The sequence below is a fragment of the Dermacentor variabilis genome, chromosome 2 (genome assembly GCF_050947875.1).
Source record: "Dermacentor variabilis isolate Ectoservices chromosome 2, ASM5094787v1, whole genome shotgun sequence".
Taxonomy (NCBI): Eukaryota; Metazoa; Arthropoda; class Arachnida; order Ixodida; family Ixodidae; genus Dermacentor; species Dermacentor variabilis.
In genome coordinates this window covers 3615980-3635790 of record NC_134569.1, presented here as the reverse complement: position 1 = coordinate 3635790, position 19811 = coordinate 3615980, and the positions used below count along the sequence as shown (strand labels likewise).

Here is a 19811-nt window from a genome sequence, read left to right as displayed (position 1 = left end):
CGTTCACTAGAGGCGCTTTTGTACCGCTTTGAAGCATCGAACTCGTGGCTCAGTGGTAACCTCTCCGTCTCACACTCCGGAGACCCTGGTTCGATTCCCACCCAGCCCATCTTGGAAGTTGCTTTTTATTTATGAAGTGCCTGCCGTGATTTATCGCTCACGGCCAACGCCGCGGACGCCGACACCGACACCAACGCCGACGACACCGGCTTTTCTGCGACACGAGCTCCTTAACGCTATCGCGTTAAAAGAAAAGCAATACGAACGAACGGGTGAAGAGCACAAAAGAGAAAACGAAACTTTGGAGCTGAAGATAAAGCTAGAAGAAGTGGGCGCGGGCTCTCGTGATGGCACGAGTACCCCAGATCGGGGGTACCCAGATCGGGGCCTGATACCGGTGACCAGAACCGGTAACGCACTCCCTCACCAGAGCAGGATTGGCCACCCTGGTGCAGTACTTGGCCACAACCTCCTATATGAACACAACAATCAAACCCCGGCCCTCAGTCCCCAGCACCTGCGAAGCAACTGACCACGGCGGCGGTCAGACCTGCAACGCAGCAGAGGGTGCTAAGAATCCCTGGCTCCGGACAGGCCGCCATTGGAATATGAACCTGGCAACGTTTAACGCTAGAACTTTATCTAGTGAGGTTAGTCTAGCAGTGCTATTGGAGGAATTAGAGGGCAGTAAATGGGATATAATAGGGCTCAGTGAAGTCAGGAGGCCAAAAGAAGCATATACAGTGCTAAAAAGCGGGCACGTCCGGGGCTTCGCGGAGAGACGAGAACTAGGAGTCGAATTCCTCATTAAGAAGAATATAGCTGGTAACACACAGGAATTCTATAGCATTAACGAGAGGGTGGCAGGTCTTGTTGTGGAACTCAATAAGAGGTACAAAATGAAGGTTGTACAGGTCTACGCCCCTACATCCAGTCATGATGACCAGGAAGTCGAAAGCTTCTGTGAAGACGTGGAATCGCGATGGGTAAAGTCAAAACAAAATACACTATACTGATGGACGACTTCAATGCCAAGGTAGGCAAGAAGCAGGCTGGAGACAAGGCAGTGGGGGAATATGGCATAGGAACTAGGAATAGCAGGTGAGAGGTGTTAGTAGAGTTTGCGGAACAGAATAATATGCGGATAATGAATACCTTCTTCCGCAAGCGGGATAGCCGAAAGTAAACGTGGAGGAGCCCGAATGGCGAGACTAGAAATGAAGTAGACCTCATACTCTGCGCTAGCCCTGGTATCATACAAGAGGTTGACGTGCGCAGCAAGGTGCGCTGCACTGACCATAGGATGGTAAGAACTCGAATTAGCCTAGACCTGAGGAGGGAACGCAAGAAACTGGTATACAAGAAGGCGATAAATCAGTTAGTGGTAAGAGGGAAAATAGACGAATTCCAGATCAAGCTACAGAACAGGTATTCGGCTTTAACTCAGGAAGAAGACCTTAGTGTTGAAGCAATGAACGACAGTCTTATGGGCATCATTAAGGAGTGTGCAATATAAGTCGGTGGTAAATCCGTTAGAAAGGATACCAGCTAGCTATCGCAGCAGACGGAAGACCTGATCAAGAAGCGCCAATGTATGAAAGCCTCTAACCCTACAGCTAGAATAGAACTGGCAGAACTTTCGAAGTTAATCAACAAGCGTAAGACAGCCGACATAAGGAAGTATAATATGGATAGAATTGAACAGGCTCTCAGTAACGGAGGAAGCCTAAAAGCAGCGAAGAAGAAACTAGGAATTGGCAAGGATCAGATGCATGCGTTAAGAGACAAAGCCGGCAATATCATTAGTAATATGGATGAGATAGTTCAAGTGGCTGAGGAGTTCTATAGAGATCTATACAGTACCAGTGGCACCCACGACGATAGTGGAAGAGAATAGTCTAGAGGAATTCGAAATCCCACAGGTAAGCCGGAAGAAGTAAAGAAAGGCTTGTGAGCTATGCGAAGGGGAAAGGCAGCTGGGGAGGATCAGGTAACAGCAGATTTGTTGAAGAATGGTGAGCAGATTGTTCTAGAGAAACTGGCCACCCTGTATACACAATACCTCATCACTTCGAGCGTACCGGAATCTTGAAAAAACGCTAACATAATCGTAATCCATAAGAAAGGGGACGCTAAAGATTTCAAAATTATAGATTGAACAGCTTACTGTCCGCTGCCTACAAAGTATTTTCTAAGGTAATTACAAATAGAATCAGGAAGACCTTGGACTTCCGTCAACCAACGGACCAGGCGGGATTCCGTAAAGGCTACTCAACAATAGACCATATTCACACTATCAATCAGGTGATAGAAAAATGTGCGGAATATAACCAACCTTTATATATAGTTTTCATTGATTACGAGAAAGCGGTTGATTCAGTCGAAACCTCAGCAGTCGTGGAGGCATTGCGGAATCAGGGAGTAGACAAGCGGCATGTAAAGATACTGAAAGATATCTATAGCGGCTTTACAGCCACCGTAGTCCTCCATAAGGAAAGCAACAAAATCCCAATAAAGAAAGGCGTCAGGCAGGGAGATACGATCTCTCCAATGCTATTCACAGCGTGTTTACAGGAGGTATTCAGAGACCTGGATTGGGAAGAATTGGGGATAAGAGTTAATGGAGAATACCTTAGTAACTTGCGATTCGCTGATGACATTGCCTTGATTAGTAACACAGGGGACCAACTGCAATGCATGCTCGCTGACCTGGAGAGGCAAAGCCGAAGTGTGGGTCTAAAAATTAACCTGCAGAAAACTCAAGTAATGTTTAACAGTCTCGGAAGAGAACAGCAGTTTACGATAGGTAGTGAGGCACTGGAAGTTGTAAGGGAATACATCTGCTTAGGACAGGTAGTGACTGCGGATCCAGATCATGAGACTGAAATAATCAGAAGAATAAGAATGGGCTGGGGTGCGTATGGCAGGCACTCTCAGATCATGAACAGCAGATTGCCATTATCATTCAAGAAAAAGGTTTATAACAGCTGTGTCTGACCAGTACTCACGTACGGGGCAGAAACCTGGAGGCTTAGGAAAAGGGTTCTACTTAAATTGAGGACGACGCAACGAGCTATGGAAAGAAGAATGATAGGTGTAACGTTAAGGGATAAGAAAAGGGCAGATTGGGTGAGGGAACAAACGCGAGTTAATGATATCCTAGTTGAATTCAAGAAAAAGAAATGGGCATGGGCACGGCACTAATGAGGAGGGAATATAACCGATGGTCATTAAGTGTTACCGAATGGATTCCAAGGGAAGGGAAGCGTAGCAGAGGGCGGCAGAAAGTTAGGTGGGCGGATGAAATTAAGAAGTTTGCAGGGACAACAAGGCCACAATTAGTAGATGAACGGGGAGGTCGGAGAAGTATGGGAGAGGCCTTTGCCCTGCAGTGGGCGTAACCAGGCGGTGGCGGCGGCGGCGGCGGCTGCTGCTGCTGCTTGCTGCTGCTTGCTGCTGCTGCTGCTGCTGCTGCTGCTGCTGCTGCTGCTGCTGCTGCCTGCTGCTGCTGCTGCCTGCTGCTGCTTGCTGCTGCTGGCTGCTTGCTGCTGCTGCTGCTGCTGCTGCTGCTGCTGCTGCTGCTGCTGCTGCTGCTGCTGCTGCTGCTGCTGCTGCTGCTGATGATGATGATAGCAATCGGGCAAGGCTTGGAGAGGAGCTAGTGGACTAACGCTTTGAGTCTGTGTTTCGTGGGCGAGGCTCTGAGTGTGTTTGGACGTATGCCAGAAGAGAAGTCATTAGACTATGATAAGGTGAAGAAAACTTTATTGCAAAATTTCAGGTTGACCACAGCATGGTTCCGAGAGAAGCTTAGGTCATGCAAGCCTGAAGATTCAGAAACGGGCAAGCCGTTCGCCTGTCGTCTAACAAATTATTTTGAGAGATGGATAGAGCTGTCCGAGACGGACAAAACGTATGCAGGGGTGCAGGGGTTCGCGACAAAGTAGTGGGTGAGCAATTTCTTGCTAGGTGTAGCAGCACTTTGCTGATATACCTTAAAGAAAGAAAACTACAAGCTGCGGAACAGATGGCAGAACAAACAGGCCATTTCCTAGAGGCACAAGGATTGAGAAATTTGGGAACGGGCGACAAAGATGCGCACACGACAGCAGTAGGAGAGACGAAGAACAAGGGGCAATGTAGTAGACAAAGGGGACCCCAGAGATGTTTTCTATGTAGCCGGTCACGTAGCGCTGAACTACCTAGTGAGAGGTAATCGTCACGATACACTGGTGATTTGCTAGTTGTGCCAAAAGAAAGGTCACAATCTAGACGAATGCAGGACTAGGTCCGTGGATAAGACGGCATATATCACGATGTCAAGACAGGATGGACAGAGAGAGCAGGGCATGCCTGTAGTGGAGGGCGAGGTACAAGGACGCAAAGCTACGTTCTTGAGAGACACGGGAGCGAATACCGTTTTAGTAAGGAGGAGTCTACTGCCACCAGGAAGCATGACCGGGTACTTTAAACGAGTGATATTGGTAGATAAGTCCAGTAAATATCTGCCAGAGGCACGGATTCAAATATCAACGCCTTTTTTGCAGGACTAGTTACAGTTATGATTTAATTGTGGGAAATGTACCTGGGGTGAGGAAGAGGAAGGCTGACGACCCAGACCCAAGTTGGAGGAGGAAGGGAAAGACGTGCAAGAGAAAGAACACTCAGAAGCGCAATAAAAGGTGATGCAACAGAGAGATGTAGAGGCTGCAGTACGAACACGAGCAAGCAGTAGTTGTACCAAACCTCTGACAGCATTGCGGGTTGCAGCCATTAAGGGATTGAGTATAATGGCAGCAGAATATAAAGAATTACAGAACAAGGATGAGTCGATACGAAATTGTGAACTAAATATAGGATAACTAGTGCATGGGAAAAGGGGTAGAACGGTAGTGGAGTTTGTAAAGAAGAATAGCCTATTATACCGGAAGTGTCTGTTTAGTTCAGTTAGGGAAGTAATACAGTTGATCCCGAAGGAGCTGAGGGACACAGTACTGAAGATCGAGCATGATAGTGTAATGGCAGGTCATCAAGATATAGTGAACACGTTAGAAAGGATCACAGAAGAGTTTCTTTCGATTGGGGTGCAGAGTGATGTGAAACGGTGTGTAAAATCATGTGATGTATGCCAAAAGACGGTGGCTAAGGGACTTGTTAGGGATGGCACCTCTAGGAAAGATGCTCATTGTTGAGCTGCCATTTCACAGAGTAGTGATTGATATTGTAGGGTCTATTAGTCCTGTACCCGGAAAAGGAAATAGGTATGTGCTAACACTAGTGGATGTAGCTACCAAGCACCCTGATGCTGTAGCATTGAAAACGGTAGATACCATTCAGGTGACCGAAGTATTGTTGGAGATGTTTGCCCGGTATGGCGTGCCCAGGGAAGTTTTGAGAGACAGAGGCTCGAATTTCACATCAGAGGTTATAAAGGAGGTAAATAGGCTGTTGTCCATAGATCAAAAGCTAACGAGTCCATACCACCCGATGGCTAATGATTTCGTAGAGAGCTTTAAAGGAACGTTGAAGACAATAAGGAGAATGTATGAGGAAAGACAGAAAGGCTGAGATAGGCCTTTCTGTCTGCCCTCTTGTTCGCTTACCGAAAAGTGCCACAAGCCAGCTTAGGATTTTCTCTATTTGAGATGCTTTATGGGAGAGCAGTTGGAGGACCAATTACCATCCTGAAAGAGTTGTGGTCCCAGTAGGAATTGGACAATCAGGAAAAGACCACTTACACGCATGTACTAGAACTCCGAAACCGACTGGAGGCAACCTGTAAGTTGGCCCACGAGAAGTCGGTGCACGCGAAACGAGTACAGAAAGAATATTATGATCGCAAAGCAAGGCACCGAAGGTAGAACCGGGAAACAAGGTATTGGTACTATTGCCCACGGATAATAATAAGATGCTTATGCAATGGAAGGGATCTTTTACAGTTACACAAAAGAAAAATGAGTTGGACTGTGGAATCTCAGTTCAGGACCACAAGAAGGTGTTCCACATCAACATGCTGAAAAAGTATAAAGAGCGAAAGGAGATAGACAAGGGGAAGAACGAGGAAAAGACTAGAGTTTGCGTAGTAATTGCAGAAGAGAAAGACCACGGGGAAGTAAACGCATATATCTATAAGAAGAATACGTTGGTAGAGAGTGTTAGGTTGAACCAATCCCTAGCGGCAATACAACTAGAGAAGTTAAGAGAGTTAATTCACAAGTTTTAGCAAGTGTTTTCAGATCTCCCCAGACGGACAGAAGTAGTGCGGTGCGAGCTATAGTAGCAGTAGTGCGGATTTCATGAATAGGGCGTGGAAGTGACGAAATATCAAGAGTGTAACGCGGACGAATAAGTGTACACATGTAAAGTGGTGAGAACAATGAACTCGCAAACGTTGTCAAGTGTGCATGTTGTAAAATGGGTGTGACAGTGTGGTGATGTGTTGTGAGCCACGACGACGCAAGAAAAAGCACCCAAGTCACAGCGGGAGAGCCAAGTTCGCCACCAAGAAGACCGACAGAAGGCTGATTTTTGAAAAAGCTCCTCAAAAGGGGATCTATGTCATATATAAGAGGCATGCGGCGAAAAAAGAAAGGAAGATGTTGTGTGCGGATTCGTCCGAACGGCACGAGCCCTCGAGGCGCGTGACCCTAGCTGTGATCTGGAGAGAAGCGGCGCTGAGCTGGCTTTATCGACGTGGCTCTGGGCCAAGAAGGTTGGAGCGTCAGCTTCGCACTGGCGATGGGAGCCATGGAGGTTCGATCAAGCCCGTGACGCTGGCGATCCCGGGTGCGGCCGTCGACCTCGGCGACGTTCGAGCGAGGCTGCTCGGACCTGCTGCAGCCTCTCATGGCGGTGCCGTGCACTCCAGGAAGGGTCCCCTTTCAGAGGCAGACCAGCACGTACGATAGTTCCCCGGGCGTCTCGTCGGCACTCGAACAAGTAGCGGCGGAACGCGGCGTTAGGCCTCGCCAGCGAGGCGGGAGTGCCACGTCAACCATAGAGTTCGGGATACCGACATCCTAGACGGATGAGTTGGCCGGCCGATAACAAGGCAGCAAAGCTTGCGGAGTCGGCAGGAGCACCGACTATGACGAAGATCTGACACGCATCGGACTCGGAGATATGTGCGACGACATAACTTTGTAAGAGCATTCCTTTTTTTCAGCGTCGCAGCCATAAGCTAGGGTTGCTGGACCTTCGCCTAGAAAGCTCTAGGGACTGACACGGCCGGAAATAAGGACATATTTAGTTACCGTAAGTAGGCAACACAGGTGCCGATATCTCCTTATGGTATTTTATTTCGCAGGAATGTTATTTGGAGGTAACTGAGTTTTGAGTGCGTTTTATTTTGGATTTGTCTTGAGTAAAATCTGTTTGCTGTGCTCACCTGCGTCTCCCTACTTCATCTCTCCTAACATCTGCACAGCCCCGAGATCAGTGATACGCGACAGCAAAAGTGTTCGTGACAGAGATCGAGGTAGCACTGAAGCTCCTCCTTGTTCTGCCGCTTACGCGCCTTGAACACAGCATCGACTTTGCGGGGAGCCAGGTATAGGCTAGCCTAGGAAATGACATGTCCCAAGTACTCAACACTGGGGGTCAGGAAAATGTACTTTTCCAGCTTGAGCTTGAGACTGGCGTCCTGCAGTCGTGCCAGGGCGTTCTGCAGGTTCTGAAGGTCGTCCCCGTCGTCGCTGCCAGTGGCCACGATGTCATTCAAGTACACCGCCACGTGCCTCATGCCCCCGAAGAGGTTGTCTGCCTCCCTCTGAAATATGGCTGGGGCTGAGGCCACGCCAAACTGTAAGCTCGTGTATTGGAAGAGCCCAAAAGTTGTCGCTATCGTGACATACTTCCGGCAGGTATCCCGGAGCACCAGCTGCTGGGAAACATCTCTGAGATCGAGCTTGGTAAACTCCTGTCCACCGGACAACGCTGACCAGAGATCTTCAATCCGGGGCAACGGGTACTTCTTGACAGTAGCAACGGGGTTCATGGTAACCTTGAAATCTCCGGAGATCCTGACACTGCCGTCTCGCTGGAGGACTGGTACGACGGTAGCGGCCCATTCAGACGTCTTTACGGGCATCAGGATGCCCTCCTGCTGTAACCGTTGTAGCTCCTGAATTAACCCGTCCTTCAGGGCAAACGGAAATTAGCGACGCTTGAAAAAACGTGGCCGGGCTTCCTTAGGAACATAGATACCAACCGTCGGGCCGGCGATTGTGCTCACCCCTAGCTGGAACAGGGACTAGACTCGGTTAGGAGGCTGGGAACGTCTTTCACCACATGCAGGCTGGCTTCCTGGTACTCTGGCAGAGGAACGCCCGGTGCATGAATCCAGTTTCGGCCCAGCAGCGTTGGCGACGACCCCTTGGTTAAGTAAAGGGGAGGGGTTGCCTTCCTGTCGCCAAAGCGAACGCTCACCTGTGCATGAACCTGGATCTGAGAGAGCCGCCTGCAGTAGCTGCGCAACATCACGTCCGAAGCCTTGACAGACATACCGGGGAAAGTATGCTTGAAGAAGTTGAGTGTTTGATGGAAGCCCGTCTGGTCGGGATCGAACATGGTTTATAGGTAGACAGAAACCCGGGGCACTACCCTGACCAAAGTAAAATTTTAAAGAAAATAAGGCGTCTCGGCTCCCACACGGGAGCATTGTAACCTTTTAGATTTTACCTCTGAACAAGGCTCCCATGTCGGGTCTGAGACCTGTTCTTTTCCTTTAGATTTTACTTTGGTCGGCGTAGTGCCCCGGGTTTTTCTCTACCTTAAGCTACGCTTGAAGAGTTTCCCGGCCATGACCGACGTGCTGGCCCCTGTGTCTAGCTCCACGGAAATGGGGTGCCCGCAGATTTCGATGGTCAGCATGTATGGCGGCACAGACGACGGTACAAGGCCTGCGTGCCACATGTCGAAAATCGGCGGGTCCTCGACCACGACGAGGAACCTGGCCGCGGAAGAACTCCAGCCTGCTGCCGCACGCCCACGCCACCTACCCTTGCGACGGCCATTCTGGCCGCGGACTTGTTTGGTACCTGGACTCGAACCAGGGTGCTACTGCTGTCTGTCTTTCGGCCTCGCCCTTCTGCATACCTGTGCCAGATGCCCAGTTTTCCCGCACGTGAAGCCTTGTGCTTGAGAGAACTGGCACTCCGAGGGAAAATAGGCACCACGACAGCGCCTGCAGGCACTGCCTTTTGTCGCCAACTTGTTGACCACCGCTTCCGCCGACGGTAAGCCAGTCGCACAGGCAATCTCGCCGGCGTCCTTGGCGGCAGTTTGAATTGCCAGCGCTCCTTTAACTCGGTCGGGAAGCTCCAGTAGTCGCGCTGGCATTTCGGGATTGTTGATGCCGCAGATGAAACGGTCCTGGAGCAGCAAGTCAAGATGGTCCACGAAACCGCAGGCACTCGCTAACCCTCGTAGCGCAGCAACGAACTGCCGGGGGGTCTCGCCTTCCCGGCAGCTCCGGTTTTTGAAGCGGAAGCGCTCCATTAGTGTAGACTGTGCTGGGTCAAAATGCCAACGCAGTATGGCGAGCAGCTCACCCAGCGTCTTAACATGCGGCGTGGCTGCTTTGAGAAGGTCGAGCTGGAGACTCAAGACGCGGGTCCCGCAGCTGGCCAGGAAAATGTCCCGCTGTTTAGCCTCGAGCGCGTCGTTTGCCCAAAAGAACATGTGTACTTGTTCCTCGTAAACTGGCCAAGCGGACCCGTCTCCCTCGAACGGCTCGAGCCTTCCGTACAGCGGCATGGCGGCAGCAACGGCGGAGGTGTTTCGCCGCTCCAGGCGGCGTGGGACGATCTGTGCGTACTCGTCGGAGTGTCACGATCCGCCCGGGTTCGTTAACGAAGGAGGGCTCGAGGCACCCTCCGTTAGACAGACGCTCTGCAGCGTGGTGGTGTTGAATGTCGACTGATCGCCGAGAATCTGTGCTCGTCGGTGTTTATTGCGGTGCGGTGACCAATGTTTGCCAACTGCGCATGGTTGGCCACCGAGCCTGGCGGGCCAAAGAAGGTTATCCCCGAGGGGGCGTCACATGCTTATTACACGGGCGAAATTTGATAACCACCCACACCACGGCGAGGCATTCCTTCTCGATAGTTGAGTAGTTTTCCTCCGTACGAGAGAGAGTTCGGCGAGCGTACGCGATTGCTTTTGCGGAGCCGTCTTGCCGCTGCACCAGTACGGCACCCACACCAGCATTGCTCGCATCAGTGTGAAGTCCTGTAGGGGCATCTTGGTCGAAGTGGCGAAGAAAAGGAGGCGTTTGCAGGCGTTGGCCTATTCGCTACATGCTATTTGCTCATCCGCCCCCCGCGCAGAAAGGTAACATCGTCTCGTGTCAGGCGTGCTAACGGCGCAGCAATACATGAAAAATTCGCAATAAAGCGTCGGTAATAGGCGCCCAGCGAAGAAGCGCCTGACTGCCTTCTTGTCGCATAGTGTGGGTGACTTTGCCAGAGCGTCTATTCGGCTGGATCATGTGGTACACCTTCCTGACGGACGACGCGGCCGAGGAAGCACCAGTTCGCTGAAGCCAAAATAATCTTTCTCGCACTTCAACGTCAGCCCAGCCGAGCGTATGGCTTGGAGAACAGTAAGTAAACGGCTTAGGTGCTCCTCAAATGTAGCTGAGAACACTAGGACATCGCGTAGATAGACCGGGCTTGTTTTCCACTTCAGGCCACTACGGTGTCCATTAGACGCTAGAAAGTGGCACGCGCTGAGCACAAATCGAAAGGAACACTCTAAAACCAAATTACATCCTTTATGTTTATCTTGCCACACAACGATAAACGTCATCTGTCTTGTCCGCATTTCCTTTAACGCGGCGAGCCCGGTAATTTCCAGTTACGAACGGCATACGCGTTATCAGCATGTCATAGCATTCGCGACAAGAAAGTAGAAGGCGCGGCGTTTTCAACAAAGAAAACGCAAGCAAGGCGTTTATAGCAAGACGGTTATTATTGTGTGGCAGATATACACCCCAAAGGGTGCAAATTTAGAGTGTATACACTCTAAAAACAGCTTGCACCCTTTGGGGTGTATATTTGCCCCACAACAATAATCGTCATCCGCCTTGCTTGCGTTTCCTTTCTTGAAAACTCGGCGCTCGCTACGTTCCTGTCGAGAATGCTGCGTCACACTGATAACGCGCATGCCGTTCGTGACCGGGAAGTACCGGGCTCGCAGCGTTAAAGAAAGGAAACGCAGGCAAGACAGATGACGATTACCATTGTGGGACAAATATACACCCCAAAGGGTGCAACTGTTTTTAGAGTGTAAGAGTGAAGGAGGTTAAATTCGTAAAGCCCGTCGGAGGTCACGACGGCAGTTTTCTCACAATTTCTGTCATCGACCTCGATCTGCCAATACCCGCTTCGTAGGTCAATTGATAAAAAATAATCTGCATGCCGCAGCCTGTTCAGCAAATCGTCGATGCGTGGCAGCGGATAGACGTCTTTCTTCGTGACCGGGTTTAATTTGCGATAATCGATGAAGAATCGCAAACTGCCGTCTTCCTTTCGACTAAGACCACGGGTTTCGCCTAGAAACTTGTCGAAGGCTGTACCACATCACCATCGAGCATCTTCTCCACTTGCTTTTGAATGTCTTCGCGTTCCTTTGGAGCTACAGGGTAGAGATTTTGTCAAATTGGCTGCGGAGTATCATCCGCGATGATACGGTGCTTGGTCAGTGGTGTTTGTGTGTGTAACCTTTGACATAGTCGAAATGAAATATTCTAACTGGTGTATCAGCTCCAAAAGGCACTGCCGCTCGGAAGGCGACCAGGTGGAACTGACGTCGATAGACAACGGCGTCGAGGGCGAGAAGGTCGTTGCTTGTAGAGCGAAACAATCTCTTACTTGGGTGATGTCGCAGTGGGCAATTGCGATACCTCATGGGTGTAACGGCGTTCGCTGCTGAAGTTCGTAAGAAAGACTTCCGCATGCCCATGAGTCATGTCGAGTGCGTCTCTAGCAATGGAAACGCCTTGCGTGAGCAATAGTGCAATGATTCCCTCCGCGATCACATCCTCGTGGTAGGGCTTCTTGAATAATACAGATACAAGGCGGCAGGACCGCGCCTGAATGGTCACATCGTCGGCGATCCGCAAATGCTCATGTTGTCCGTCAGTCATCGTGTGGCCGTATGGGCTGGCAGAAAATACCATACGTTCCGGAATGTTTATGACTGCGATGAGGTAGGCAGTTCGGGATGTCACGATGGACCATTCTAGGTTGTATCTATTTAAAAGCCTGTTTCTTCAAAAAAACATTTACTTGGAAGTAACGCCTTGGCCGTCGTACATGTTCCTCTTTTAGTCCGTGTCTTCGTAACGCTGTTTTCTTCAAGTATGCAAAACCAACACGCCCACATCAAGCTTCTAATGCGCCGTGATCTCGCAGAAAATCCATGCCGAACATGTGTTTGCAGCAGTCGGGGTGAATGACGAAAGAGGCAACAAAGCTGGGATTACCGATGTGGATTCGGGTGGTGCACGTTCCTGTTGGTGTCATGAACTGACCACCGGCACTTCTTGTGTGGGGCCCTGTCCACGGCGTCTTCACTTTCCTCATTCGGTCGGCCAGCTCTTGGCCCATAATCGAGAAGTTTGCACCAGTGTTAGCAAGTGTAGTGACGTGATGTCCACCCACCAGGATGCCGAGATCGGCACGGACAACGTCGTCGGCGTTTGTATTCCTCGTCGTCATGTAGTCTTCGTGGGGAGGGGGAGGGAGGTACTTTTGGGGTCCCGACACTGGGTTACCTTCCCCGCGGAGGTCGCGCCCGTTAGTTTCCCCGGTGAGGACTAATCCAAACCACCCTGCCGATGTCAGTGGTGAAACTCTTGAGGTTTGGGGCAGTGTAACACACATCTGACGGGCACTGCCAGCGATGACTTGGGGACTGGTCGACAGCTGATAACTGTGAAGGCCGCGATGGTCCTCGAAGTGCATGGAAGCGGCAGGCGACAGCGTTCCGACTCTAGTGTCCGGATGGGGGCAGCAACGGGCAATGTTGCCTGGTTGGCCGCAGTGAAAGCAGAGTGGTTGACGGCGGGCCGCGCTGCACAAGGCGGTGCGGCGAACTGGAGGTCGTCTCACACATTTCCGTTGCCACTACGGCACGGGAGCGGGCGTGGCTGAAATGGCGCTACCGAAGGTGAAGGAGGAGGACGTCGGACCATGTCGGCACAGGTCGGCTGACGTGTTTCTGGACATGGGGCTGGTGAGGAGAACGCTTGCCGCTACTCCTGCCGCACGACTTCGGCAACAGAAACGACCAGCGACTCCGTAGCAGGAACGCCGAGGGCCCGCACCTCTTCACGCAGGTTGTCTCGAATCATGTCCCGTAAAGAACAGCGGTCAACAATCTGAGCTGCGGAGCTTATTGGTGTTTTGTTTGACTGGCGGTCGAAGTGGCGGCAACGTTGCTGAAGAGCCCGCTCGATGACAGTGAATCTTCCTTGTTGAATTCGTCGATTGTTGTTGGCGGGTTGCGTACGAGACCGGCGAACAGCGGTTCCTTAATTCCAAGCATAAGGCGACGGACCTTCTTTGCCTCGGCCATATCGTGGTCAGCTCAGACAGGCCATATGTTCCGCATACCTGACGACGGTTTCATTGGATTTCTGTACCCCAGCCTGAATAAGTTGTTGCGCGTAATCTCGCCGGTCCGAGCTCGAGAACGTATCGACGAAAATTGCCCCACGTTTGGAAGCTAGCTTCCCTGTTCGCGTGCCATGTATGAGCGCTGTTTTCAATACCGAAATAAGCATGGGAGAGTTTATTGGTCGATCCAGCGATTTACCGGAGCAACGCATTCGTACTGGTTAAGCCAGTCCTCAAAATCTTCAAAAGCATCACCGTGGGCGCTTTTGGGGAAGTGAGGGTTTTCAAGAGTCATCTGGGGAAAGGCTAGGCGCCCTCTGTGAAGGAGGGAGAAGCACCGACGATGTAGCCATGTCGGTAAGATTCGCAACGGGAGGGAACTCGTGCTGATGCCGAGCAGGCGCCGACTGAAACAATGGACTGGAGTCGTTAGGATAAGGGGACTGGGTGTACGTCACCGAATAGAGGATGCCCGCATGGCGTTCAGGCTCCAGCACTTCCACCAGTGTCGCAACGCCAAAAAAGGGGTCGTAGAGCGTTATTCAGGAAGCACAGCGGCGGGTCGTCTTTTACAGCGAAGCTGTATACCTCTACGGTTCAAATAAATTTTCGTGTCGTAAGCAAAAAACTTCCCACGCGCGGCGCGATACCGGAGGTGGTGCAATGCGGGTCCGACTCCCGGCGCAGGTGAAACAGGCGTTAAGCACTCCCCATACGTGGGCCGATCCCGAAGATGGTGCAATGCCGGGCGGACCCACGGCGCAGGTGAAGCAGGTGTTAAGCACTCCCCATACGCGAGCCGATACCGACGGTAGCACAATACCGGCACGACCCCCAGCGGAGGTGAAGCACTCCCCATACGCGAGCTGATCCCGGAGATGTGCAATACCGGCACGACCCCCAGCGGAGGTGAAGCACTCCCCATACGCGAGCTGATCCCGGAGATGTGCAATACCGGCACGACCCCCGGCGGAGGTGAAGCACTCCCCATACGCGAGCTGATCCCGGAGATGTGCAATACCGGCACGACCCCCAGCGGAGGTGAAGCACTCCCCATACGCGAGCTGATCCCGGAGATGTGCAATACCGGCACGACCCCCGGCGGAGGTGAAGCACTCCCCATACGCGAGCCGATCCCGGAGATGTGCAATACCGGCACGACCCGCGGCGGAGGTGAAGCAGGCGTTAAACACGCCCCATACGTGAGCCGAGCCCGAAGATGTGCAACACCGGCACGACCCGCAACGGAGGTGAAGCAGGCGTTAAGCACTCCCTATACTTGAGCCGTTCGCGAAGATGTGCAAAACCGGAGCGAGCGGCGGCGGAGGTGAAGCACGTGTTAAGCACTCCCTATACGTGAGCCGATCCCGAAGATGTGCAATACCGGCCCGACCCACGGCGGAGGTGAAGCAGGTGTTAAGCACTCCCAATACGCGAGCCGATCCAAAAGATAGTGCAATACCGGCCCGACCCGCGGCTGAAGTGAAGCGGGTGTTAAGCACTCCCCATACGCGAGCCGATCCAGAAAATGTGCAATACCGGCACGACCCGCGGCGGAAGTGAAGCAGGCGTTAAGCACTAACCATACACGAGCCGATCCCGAAGATATGGAATACCGGCACGACCCGCGGCCGAGGTGAAGCAGGTGTTAAGTACTCCGTATACGTGAGCCGAAACCGAAGATAGTGCAATACCAGCAAGACCCGCGGCGGAGGTGAAGCAGGCGTTAAGTCTTACCCACACTTGGGCATATACCGAAAATAGTGCAATGCTGGCCAGACCCGCGGTGGATGTGAAGGTGGTGTTAAGCACTCCCCATACGAGGGCCGATCCCGAAGATAGTGAAATCCCGGGCCGACCGGCGGCGCAGCTGAAGCAGGCGTTAAGCCCTCCCCATACGTATGCCGACTCCGAAGATAGTGCAATGGCGGGCCGACTCGTGGCGGATGTGCAGTTCGCCATCAAGGGGCCCACATACACAACTTCGCTGGTCGTCTTTCTTCACAGAGTGGAAGGGCACTGATTGAGTTTTTTTTTAATGCCGAACACAACTGCGACTTCTGCTCTGCGCCTTGACAAAAACGTTCATGCCTACTCGCGTTGTGCTCTTGTTCATCGGAGCATTAGAGCGGCAATATATATATATATATATATATATATATATATATATATATATATATATATATATATATATATATATATATATATATATATATATATATATATATATATATATAAACCTATTTGTCTACCTAGGTTATTCGGCTAGGTGGTCGCAAACTGTGAGTGTATTTGTAGCCGTAATGCCAGTATTTAATTGAATTCGATAATGTACTTTTTATTTACTGCAGTTAGCGTGTACCATTATATTAAAAACTCAGAGGCGTTACGATTTCGTGACTATTGCATTTGGTACAATTTTAGTAACGCGCCTGAGTCCCGAGATATGCATGCCCGAAATTGCAGCCCAAGCCGTCTAATTAGGCGTGCGAGACGGCGGCACCCGCTATGAGGCCCCTCCCTAGTGTGACGCAGCTGTTACGTATGTTACGTATATTACGCCAGCCTGACAAGAATGTGGGCTCATAGGTGACGGCGATTATTTTTCGTTCTCGGACAACGTTTCCGTTCTTCGCCAGCGAAACCGAAGAGTGACTGTGCGGGCAACGTGAGACGAGCCCTGTTTCTTTGAGCAATTGCTGTTAGAATGGGTGACAAGACGCCGTGCCACTTAAGACTTCTTATGCACTCAGGTGCAGCGATACTGCTCTGATTTTTTATATAAAATTGGAAGCTTTGTTTGCAGAATGACTGAAATTAATGCCATCTCACAACACAAGCGACAAGGTCAGCTGCCATACAGCACATTATTAAATATTAACGTTTCCAGGGCGGCTTGCACATGCGTAGAGATAATTTACTACCCTACACTGTCAGCGCTAAGGAAGCGCGGGTTAACGGCCCGCATTTTTCCTTTTTAATATTAGAGCGCATCTACGAGTCCTCATGACAGAGTATGAAATTGTGTCAATGTAATCAAATTCATATTTATTTATTTACACGCAGCTCCGATTCCGGCATTACATCGGAAGAAGTGGGAATAAAAGAACAAAAAGGAAACGGGCACAGTGTAAATCCATGGCCTGCACGCAAACAAAACATACAAACATTTTAGAGATTTGCTTCAAATCTACCATTGCTTACACAGTATTAGTTTCGAGTGATATAAAATTTTGCTCAACTTAGCATTATGACAGTCTCCACGAAACCAACCGTTTAAAGATGTTCGAAATGCTTGCCTTCCGCCACAACACAACACATGAAACGCTCTCGCGTCGAGTTGACCACTCTAGGCAGCATTTCTGGTTCGATGGTTCTACAGGCGGTAACTATCCTCATTTTCATGTCATTGACATCGGTGGGCTAAACTGCGCAAACGCTATCTTTCACGTAGCCCCACAAAAAGAAGTCCATTGGAGAGAGATCAGGGCATCTCGGTGGCCAAAAGGTCTCTCCTTCGCGCCCAATCTACTGCCGTGAAAACTTACAGTTTAACCAGTTCTTTGCAGTGGAGGAGAAATGTGGTGGGGCCCCGTCATGCTGGAACAAAATTTGTCGCAGTTAGTTGAGAAGGAGACTCGAGCAAAATTTATCGACGACACCAGCCAAGACTTACGTGTGCACAATTCTTTCCATCGAAGTTCCCTTCGAAGAAGTGAGGGCCAATGATTCTGTTCCCAAGCATGCCACACCATACATTTAGACGCCAGCGAATTTGGTGGTTGTGTTGCCGCAGCCAGTGCCGATTTCCTTGCGACCAGTAGTGAGCATTCTGAATGTTCACTCTGCCGTTCCTGCAAAATCGAGCCGCATCAATTCAAATCACTCTTCGTACGAAATCCTTATCTTGGTCAATTTTTATTTGGACCTTTATATAATTACAAAAGTCGGCCCGTTTATCACAGTCTGCCTCACTTAGGTCCTGATGAAAACTCGCTTTGTGTTGGATAAAATTCGTGCTTTTTTAGAACGTTGTGCACTGTCCCCACGCTTTTCCCGCATTGTTTAGAAATATCTCTGATGTTTGCATTTGTCATTGCATTCACACAGGCAAGGCCGTCAATTTCAACGTACTCATGAATCACGCTCTGTGCCTTTTGGTGAACTGAGGCTGTTGTGCGAAGACGTCTGCAAATGCCAACAAATGTTGCATTCTTCAGAACTCACCGATCCGGATGACGAGACGCGTACAGACTCATTGCTAATGAGGCATTGCCGTTCATTTCCGCCATTGATAGCACTACATAATTTTTTCTGAGTAGAATAATACCTCGACCCAGACGAAGCAGCCATTTTTCAACGCAGAAGGTCCTAACGCAGGGCTTGCTTCCAACAGCCCAGTTTAGTAGAGCCAATCAGTGGCAAAGGCAAAAACACATAATGGATGCTCAGAGGCTCACTCGATGCGCTTTCAAGGTGATGCCTGATCTGTTCCGCACTTTCGCAAAACCGTGAATAAAAAAGTTGTCAGGAATGCGCCAATAAAAGGCATTACTCACCCCAGGTCACAGTCGTTCTTCTATTTCACAGCAGTTTTTCAGGCGTAGGCAATGTAGGGCCCTCAAATAACACACTTCAGACAGGTACAGCGACCCTGGAACACCACTTGCAACTAAGCTACTGCCCGGCAGCTGTCATATTTGTTTCATGCTTAGCGCTTGCATGACTTTGAGCATCCGAAATGCAAAAATAATACTAAAAAATAAAACCAAAGCCAGTATCGTAGCCCTGCAATTGATTTCTTCAACAGCACGTGCGCAGTGGCACCGCGCTCTGTCGCCAACTCAGCAAGTCATCGCCGGAAAAAAAAATTGGAGGACGCTTAAGCTTCGCCTTCAAGAGTGAAACGCGATGGCGTTATCGCACTGCGTTCGCACCGTCCGCTCATTCACTCGGCATGCTCTTGAGTTACACAAAGACGAAACGCACACCTGAGCAAGCGGAATGAACCGAAGAACTCGGTGTCTCGGAGGGAAAACGATCTACGCGAGCCAAACGTCTTGATCGGCACAAACAGCCGCGCCGCGACGCGCCACGAAGGCGGACGCAATCATGGAGCTAACGCCTGGATCGGATCGTCCTCCATCTCGCTTGGGAGCACCACGCAGACACATGACTCCTCACCAGCTGCACGACACACATCGCAGGGGACGCTTCCTCACCAGACGCGCTGCGGCGCAGCGACACGTCAGAGGCGTCCCGCATCGGACGCTGCACCTGGGAATCGCGCTGTGAGCAGAAAGAGGAGCCACGTCGCGTGGGCCAGTGGCGCGCCACCTGTCAGGGCAGCGCCGTACATTGCGAGGAAGGGTCTTCTGTATTTGTCGCAATAGGGCTCTGCGTGCGCGCCAAGCGCAGAAGAAATGTAGCGGAAACATACTTCGCTACGCGTTTAACTGCGACTTCTGTAATTTACATGCTCATAATTACCGATCTACACCGCAGTATTACTTTCTACGGCACGTTTCTAAGGCAACACCGCATTCACTAAAGACGCTTTTGTCCCGCTTCGAAGGATCGAACTCGTGGCTGAGTGGTAGCGTCTCCGTCTCACACTCCGGAGACCCTGGATCGATTTCCACCCAGCCCACCTTGCAAGTTGTTTTTATTTATAAATTGCTTTCCGCAATTTTTCGCTCACGGCCCACGCCGCCGACGACACCGGCTGTTTTGCGACACGAGCTTCTTAACACTATTGCGTTAAATGAGCTCGGCCAAGCCGCCACGCGAAGTCATCCTTTGGTTTCGCTAGCCACGGACAAGAACGGTGGCCAAGAACAAAAAATAATCACCGTTGCCTGTCACCCCGCATTCTTGTCAGACGGAGTGTCATAGATAACAGCTGCGTCACACTAGGGAGTGGCCCATAGCGGGTGCCGCCGTGTCGCACACGTAATTAGGCCATTGAGTAACATAGTAAACGTAATGAGTGGACACTCCCATAGGCGCGTGCGGCCGACTTTGGCTCTCAGCGCACCTAGCGGAGTGGGCGAAGTGCACCAATCTCCAAGATCGTCGCGCACGCCGAAGAATCTCGGAGTTCCTAAATTCAGTTTCGTTTCTGATATTTTTTGTGACCCATAACGTTGCTTAAATCGAGTGATTACATGCAGGCGTTTGTGCCGCTGC

General features: G+C 50.8%; 1 long non-coding RNA gene across 2 annotated transcripts in view; it reads right to left on the bottom strand.

Annotated features, from left to right (window-relative positions):
* Positions 1-18498, bottom strand: part of LOC142570796 (uncharacterized) — a 63440-nt gene extending 44942 nt beyond the window's left edge. For both annotated transcript variants that reach the window (XR_012825677.1, XR_012825678.1), the window contains exons 1-3: positions 18182-18498; positions 17299-17476; positions 17171-17222 (exon numbers count right to left, since the gene is read on the bottom strand). This is a non-coding gene — a long non-coding RNA (uncharacterized LOC142570796). The remainder of the gene's footprint in view (positions 1-17170; positions 17223-17298; positions 17477-18181) is intronic.
* Positions 18499-19811: the final 1313 nt, after the last annotated feature.